The sequence below is a fragment of the Mirounga leonina genome, unplaced genomic scaffold (assembly GCF_011800145.1).
Source record: "Mirounga leonina isolate KUSES-001 unplaced genomic scaffold, KU_Mleo_1.0 Mir_201, whole genome shotgun sequence".
Classification (NCBI taxonomy): domain Eukaryota; kingdom Metazoa; phylum Chordata; class Mammalia; order Carnivora; family Phocidae; genus Mirounga; species Mirounga leonina.
In genome coordinates this window covers 2258079-2265702 of record NW_023270504.1, presented here as the reverse complement: position 1 = coordinate 2265702, position 7624 = coordinate 2258079, and the positions used below count along the sequence as shown (strand labels likewise).

The 7624-nt window shown below is 36.6% G+C and overlaps 1 pseudogene; it reads right to left on the bottom strand.

The window, feature by feature from the left end:
* Positions 1-5747: 5747 nt before the first annotated feature.
* LOC118025411 overlaps positions 5748-7624 on the bottom strand; it is a 3214-nt pseudogene continuing 1337 nt past the window's right edge.

Here is a 7624-nt window from a genome sequence, read left to right as displayed (position 1 = left end):
CAAGCATAAAAATACAAGAAATCTTCAAAATTATGACTTTAACCTCTGATTATTTCTTTCATATAGATTCAAGTGAAATAACTAGGTCAAGTAAAATAAATATTTTAAGTCTATTGATACATATTGCCAAATTAGTTTCAAGAAAGATTGTACCAATTTACTATCCAACGAGCAGTATCTGAGAAGGTTAAACAGTAATACCAGTTTAGTCTTAATGTTACATGCAAACTATTTCAGAAAGCTCAGTGTGCATAATCATCCCATTCTCTGATAGCAGATACTTCAGAGAAAAACATAATTTTCTTTAGAAAAAATTTCCAGCATTTAAGAATCCTATTTGTCAGGAAATACTTTTTTATTTGTTTGGGGGAATTCTAATTTTTATTTCCTAACTTTCTTTTTTAAAATTATATATCCACAGTTAAGAAAATCTAAATAAGTGTATTACATTTGAATAAAATTAAAATTGTAATTATTCCCAGTACTACAGTGCCATTGAATCTACTTAACAGGGCATCAAAATACAAATAACCAAATTTAGATATTGTAGACCTTATCATTTAGAACCCTTTACTAGTCATTAGTGCAGTTCATAAATGTTTCCAGTTCTCCTCTTTATGGGACACATAGTAACATTGAACATCTTTGCTCTATGAAGTTAGGTGTGCCTAAGTAAATTGCTTTAGCCAATTAAATGTGAGCAGAAGTGAGGCATATAACTCTTTTAGGCAGAAGCTTTAAAAGTCAGGTCTTGACTCACCACATATATTGAAATGAGGTCTCCATCAGCCTACCTCCTGAAGTGACTAACATTAGCAAAGCTTCCCTGATGACCTGAGTTGGACAGGAGATATGTTAGGAAAAAAAATTTCACTGAATTTTTAAAGTTATTTTCTATAACACATAATACCTCTCTTGACTAATACACAAAGTGGCTTAGAATATGGGGAGTTGTCTTAATAAGTGGGTCGAAAGAGCATTGGGGAAACTGATATTCTTAGTCTAGAAAAAATATTACAATCCATTATGTAGTGGCAACATATTTAGCAAAATTCTCAGTTATTTGTTTGGAAAGGATAACGCCTATGAGAAGATGTTGGAAAAATAAATGCTGGTATTATGTTTTAGTTCTTGGTAGCCTTTGGGCAAGGGACTATGAGAGATAGTAACTTAGGATAAAAAGAATGGGGGTGCCTGGGTGGCTCAATCGGTTAAGCCTCTGTCTTTGGCACACGTCATGATCCTGGGGTCCTGGGATGGAGCCCTGCATCCATCTGGCTTCCTGCTCAGTGGGGAGCCCACTTCTCCCTCTCCCCACACCTTTCTGGCCCACCCTGCACCCCTGCTCATGCTCTCTCTTTCTATCTCTCTCTCTCTCTAATAAATAAATAAAATCTTTTTTGAAAAAAAGGATAATGGGGGCCTGGGTGGCTCAGTCGTTAAGCGTCTGCCTTTGGCTCAGGTCATGATCCCAGGGTCCTGGGATCGAGCACCGCGTTGGGCTCCCTGCTCCACGGGAAGCCTGCTTCTCCCTCTCCCACTCCCCCTGCTTGCGTTCCCTCTCTCACTGTGTCTCTCTCTGTCAAATAAATAAATAAAAATCTTAAAAAAAAAATAAAAAAATTTTAAAAAGGTTAAAAAAGGGATTAAAAGAAAGGATAAAAAGGTTGGCAACCAAAGAAGAAAAGGGACTTTCAGAAATTTGGGGAATTGCAGTTCTAGAATATAAAACTCCTTCACAAATCTAAGTAGAAAATGAAACAGAGAACACCTTTAATGACAAAGGCTAATTTAAACTGAGCTTTGTCACAAGGGATAAGTCAAGGGTACATGTGGAACTCTTAAAACATAGTCTCAAATTCCTTGCCATTCCTCCCATTGAAAGGTAGGGGCTACTACCCCTCCTCTTCAATTTGGATGGGTTTGTGATCATTTCAACCAATACAGTGTGGCAGAAGGTATGCTCTATGACTTGCAAGAGCAGGTCAGAATGCTCACTGTCTGGAGGCTTCCTTTTGGAATGGCCCCTGCAGATTGCAGCCAATATAGTATGAGAAGCCCAAACCACATAGGCCAGGTGTTAGATGCTCCAGTAAACAGTTCCATCTAAGCAAGCTTTTCAGTCATCTTAGCCCAAGCACTAGCCTTTTTTTTTTAAATGTGGTAAAATTACATAACATAAAGTTCACCTAAACCATTTTTAAGCGTGCAGTTCTGTGGCATTATGTATATCCACTGTGTGCCATCCATCCCCAGAAATTTGTCATCCTCTCAAATGGAAACTGTACCCATGAAACAGTAACTTTCCATTTTTCCCCTCCCACAACCCTTGAAAACCACCATTCTACTTTCTATCACCAGCCATCTAAGTAGTTACCTTGTAAGTGCATCCTTCAGCTCCAGTTGTCCCAGCTGAGGCCCCAGATACCTTAGAAAATGGTCATGTCTGCTGTGCCTTTTCTGACTTCCTGATCCGTAGAATCCATGAACATAATCAAATAGTTATTGTTTTATACCACTAATTTAGGGATAATTTATTACATATCAAAGACAATTGGAGTAGTATGGCTGTCACAATCATTGTTAAAATCTCTGAAAGTATTAAAATGTCTCATGGTGAAGAGCCATCTAAGAGTATGACATCTAGTAAAGTATTTTAACTGGACAAAATGGCTCAGTAAAAAGAGATTTAAGGTTTAAATTTTATTAAAATATCCACATTTAAGTTAAAATAGAAAGGGGAAATGGGAGGTGAGAAATCTAAGTAGAATAATTGGTACATAGAACTCACTGGAGGCAAATAGATATGGAGGTCATTGAGGTTTTTAAGGAAGATTCTCAGATTTAGGAATGAGATCTTTCATTGAAAGTTTTTCCATGTCTTTTAGGCCAGTCATTCTCTAGGACCTTAAAGAAGGCACATTCTCCAATGCTCATTAAAGGTGTAGCCAAGCACCATAAAGGAAAGAAAGAACCTCCCAAAGGGCAGAGTCCATGGACTAGAGGACCCACTCACAGAAGAGGGGCTTAACTAGAGAACATGCTTGCATCTGCCCAGCTGATTTCAGCAGGTCTTCTGTAGCACTCATCTTTCCTTTTCTGAATACAAGTGTTTATTGCATTATCTCACCCCTGATATGCTAGTGTGTATTGAGTTTGGGGGTACATATGTAACTTGCCCTTGCAGTTCATAAATTAACAATAGGAGTCATAGCAGGACCTAATATAAAGACTACCACTCATCTATTACCCAGAGATCCTGAGCTTTGAGCTTGATGCTGTAACTAAATGGAATTTTGATTTACTCTCTTGGGAAGTTCGTGAATGTATTTCACAGGTAAAGGGAAGTGAAGTGAATATTCAGTGATTAGAAAGTTGAATTATCACTACTGTTTATTGGTTCTCCTTTCTGAACCTGTGATAGGATTGTGCTTTCTACTTTTTTTTTTTTTTAGAAATTTTATTTTTATTTTTTATTTTTTTAAGGAATCTCTATGGCCAACATGGGACTCAAACTCACGACCCTGGGAGATCAAGAGTTGCATACACTACTATCTGACTGAGCCAGCCAGGCACCCCTCTACTCCTCAGAATTTATATAGGTCTATTTGATGTGTTCTGGCCAAAAAAGAAAAAAAATACGTGACTGAAAATGGTAAAAGTTTTAGTTCTGGCATCTTTAAGAGTCAGTGGATGATTTGCCAATCTTCCTCCCTTATAGGATACATGAGTCAAGGAGGAGTCTTTATCAGCCTGAGTAATTGAAAGAGTGTGATGTACACAGGCCCACCACTCCCCTGATTTAGACAGGTAAGGAGCAAAAAACAAATTTCTGTTGTGTTAGGCCTCTGAGATTTGAGGATTTGTGTCAACACAAAATAACCTCACCCATTTGAACTTATGCAGGTTTTCACTGTAAATTACACTGCATTTCTGATTTAAATTTTAAAGGGAATATTTAATTATATATATATGATGTTGAACAATTAAAAAGACATCCTATTCAAAGCAACTTACTAGAAATTATTTACTGTATTTTTATTAGTCTTCCCCAAATTTAATTATGTTTATAGTATAATCTGTTTTATATCACATAATATTATCTTTCAGTGCTAATTTAGTAGTAATTTAGGAAAGGCCCAGGGCATTAAGGCTGTGTTTTGAAACAAATGTTATTTTAGTTATTCTTAGTCAAGTCATTCCAAGAGTTAGGAGTTGTACCAAAAAATGTATTTTAACCTCTAGGCTCTTTTGATCACTGACACAGTCATGTCAGTTGGTTAAATAGATATAGGCAGAAGATAAATTGTTATATATAGACATTCAACTAAATAGATAGTACCCTTTTTTGGTTATATAGTGATGCTCTGCCAAGAATTATTTAGGGAAAATAGAAAATAAATCAATGGAGGTTTCAATATCTGTAAATCCCATTCTTAGTTCAATTTCCTGGTCTATTCTCTTTAATAAGATTCCTGCTGTTTTTCTACCACATATTGTGGCTTTTGTACATTGTTCCTTAATTACTTGCTGTTTTATTTCTAGACTAGTTTGAAGTCATTTGTGGAAGGAGCTCAACAATCAATATTTTCTTGTAAACTCCTTACTCTTATTTTTGTAGAGTGTTACTGTGTGTGTGTGTGTGTGTGTGTGTATGCATGTGTGTTTGCATGCATTTTTGACAGTTTGGTCACCCTATTTTATTTAGTTCTTTCAGAAACTAAAATATTTTCAGGGTCATTTTTTTTCTAACTGGATATATACATTTATAATAATGCTAATGTTAGATATTTCATCTTTGACAGAATGGGCTTCCAAATTGGATGAGATCAATCCAACTGTTCTGTTAGAGTTTAATGAAATTGTTGTTTGAAACGTCTTTTTTTTTTTTTAAGATTTTATTTATTTATTTGACAGAGAGACATAGCAAGAGAGGGAACACAAGCAGGGGGAGTGGGAGAAGGAGAAGCAGGCTTCATGCCAAGCAGGGAGCCTGATGCAGGGCTGGATCCCAGGACCCTGGGATCATGACCTGAGCCGAAGGCGGACGCTTAACGACTGAGCCACCCAGGCACCCCTGAAACGTCTCTTGATTGATATAAAACTAGTACCATTTCACTATTTGAGAAAAATCTATGAATGGCGCCAACACAGTAACAGCTATCACCTCATTTCTCATGCATGCACCAAAAAGACTTAGAATAGAAAATAGGTTCATTTGTTTGGAACAAAACGTCTTGCTTCATAGAGCAATATATATACACAACTTTTGACATTGCATGTGTTTAAATTATCATATTAAATATCTGCTTAATATAAAAATAGCATTTGACGTAGATGGGCTTGCTACATTGGCTGAATTTTGTGTTGTACTCTTAATACGGTCAATGATAGAACCATGGCCTCCAGGTGAATGGTTAAGATAACCATTTAGTGCAAGTTACACATTTATCATTCACCATCTTGATGCACAAAAATTCAGTGTTTAATTTGTCATTGAGAATTTACGTGTTTTGTTTTGTTTTTTAATGCCATGCTGCTAAAAGGGCTTATTGCATCCTTTGAAAACAGTAAATAAACAGTTGTAGACTTGCATCATATGGTAATGGCAACAGGATAGCAGCAAGGGCACTCAGACAACTCTCTATACATAATTGCAGGACTGCTTCACCTTTATTTCTAACACATTTAAATCCACATCACCTATAATTTCCTGTGTTACCCACTGACCTCAGTCATTAAAGGCTTCATGCATCTCCAAAGCCATGAAATTGTGCTTCCATTTTCTGAGTAAGCTAAAGGGAAAGATGATTAGCTGAGAATGAGAAAAAGAAAGGTACTTACTTTCAGCAAAAATTATTGAAGACTTTAACCAGATTTGTGTTAACCAGATTTAACCACTCCCATATTGTTCACCTTCTTTTAGTAGTTTTGAGAAAGAGGGGTCTTATCTGGGGACTAGTCCTTTGTTGTTGCTTTGTAGGCTAGTTCTCCGCATCACATGATGATCCTCACCCCTCTTAGTTCTATCTAGGCCCTACATTCTTTCCCTGGCTGATTACAAAAAGAAGAGCTTGAACACTCTGTCTTCCTTTTGCTCTGCTACAGAAGCTGCACTGTCACGGCCTACCCAATTCTTTAACAACAAAGACAACAGCTATAGCGGACTCCATTGAATGGCAACATACCTTGAAATGAATTACAGCTCAGGAGAAAATAGATCTGTTACCTAAATATGACTGCTTTATATTCTAAAGGAAAAGAATAAACAAGGGGTTCTTTTCGTTGGTTAAACTTATTCCTAGATCCTCTGTCTTACAGTCTACCATTCTTCCTTTCTCAATATTATGATTTTTTCTTAAAACACATTGGAAAACTCACTTAATCTTTCATTTACTTGTTCATTATTTTATTCATTCAATAGAATATGTGTTGAGTTTTTACCATTATGTCAGATAATAGCAAATAATGAGATAGAAGAGTAAGGAAAAAAATTGTTGCTGATCCCCGCTCTTGTAGAGCTTACAGAGTAGAGGTAGAGCAGAAAATATTCAAATAAACACATGAAGCAAATTTAAATTAGAAATGGAGACAAATGCTGCAAGGAAGAATAAACAGTGCTAAAGTGGACCATTGGAAAATTATATCATGTCAACTAAGCTGATGTATAGTTCCCAAGCAAATAGCATGTGTCAGAACATTTAACAAGGGAAATGGCATTTCCAACAAAGTGGATGGAGCTAGAGAGTATTATACTAAGTGAAACAAGTCATTCAGTGAAAGACAAATACCGTATAATTTCACTCAAATGTGGAATTTTAGAAACAAAACAGATGAACATAGGGAAAAGAAAAAAATAGAGAGAGAGAGGCAAACCATAAAATAGAGTCTTAACTATAGAGAGCAAACTGAGGGTTGCTGAAGGGGAGGAGGATGTGGGGAGGAATTACATGGGTGATGGGCATTAAGGAGGGCAACTTGTAGGGGCGACTGGGTGCCTCAGTGGATTAAGCATCTGCCTTCAGCTCAGATCATGATCCCAGAGTCCTGGGATTGAGCCCCACATCAGGCTCCTTGCTCAGGGAGAGCCTGCTTCTCCCTCTGCCCCTCACCCTGCTCATGCTCTCTCTCTCTCACCCTCTCTCTCTATCTCTCACAAATAAATAAGTAAAATATTTTTTTTTAAAAAAGGAGGGCACTTGTGATGAGCACTGGGTGTTAATATGTAAGTAATGAATCACTATATTCTACTCCTGAAACTAATACTACATTATATGTTAACTAGATTTTGTGTGTATGTGAGAGAACTAAAATTATATTTAATATTTTTATTTTAGGGTGCAAAAACAAAAACAAGCAAACAAACAATAACAATAAAAACTTGAAATAGGCTTATCAAATGATCTAAATTTATCCTTTCCAGGGAAGCAGAAGGTAGAGTGCTTCACTGCTGGCTTGTACTCTGCTGGGTTTTGATCCTTCTTTGAGTCATAGTCTGGATCATTTTCCTCATCTCCCTGTTGTTCTTCTTCTGCTTCTTCTTTCTTCTCCTTCTTCTTCTTCTTCTTCTTTCCTCTTCTTCTTCTTCTTCTTCTTCTTCTTCTTCTTCTTCTTCTTCTTCTTC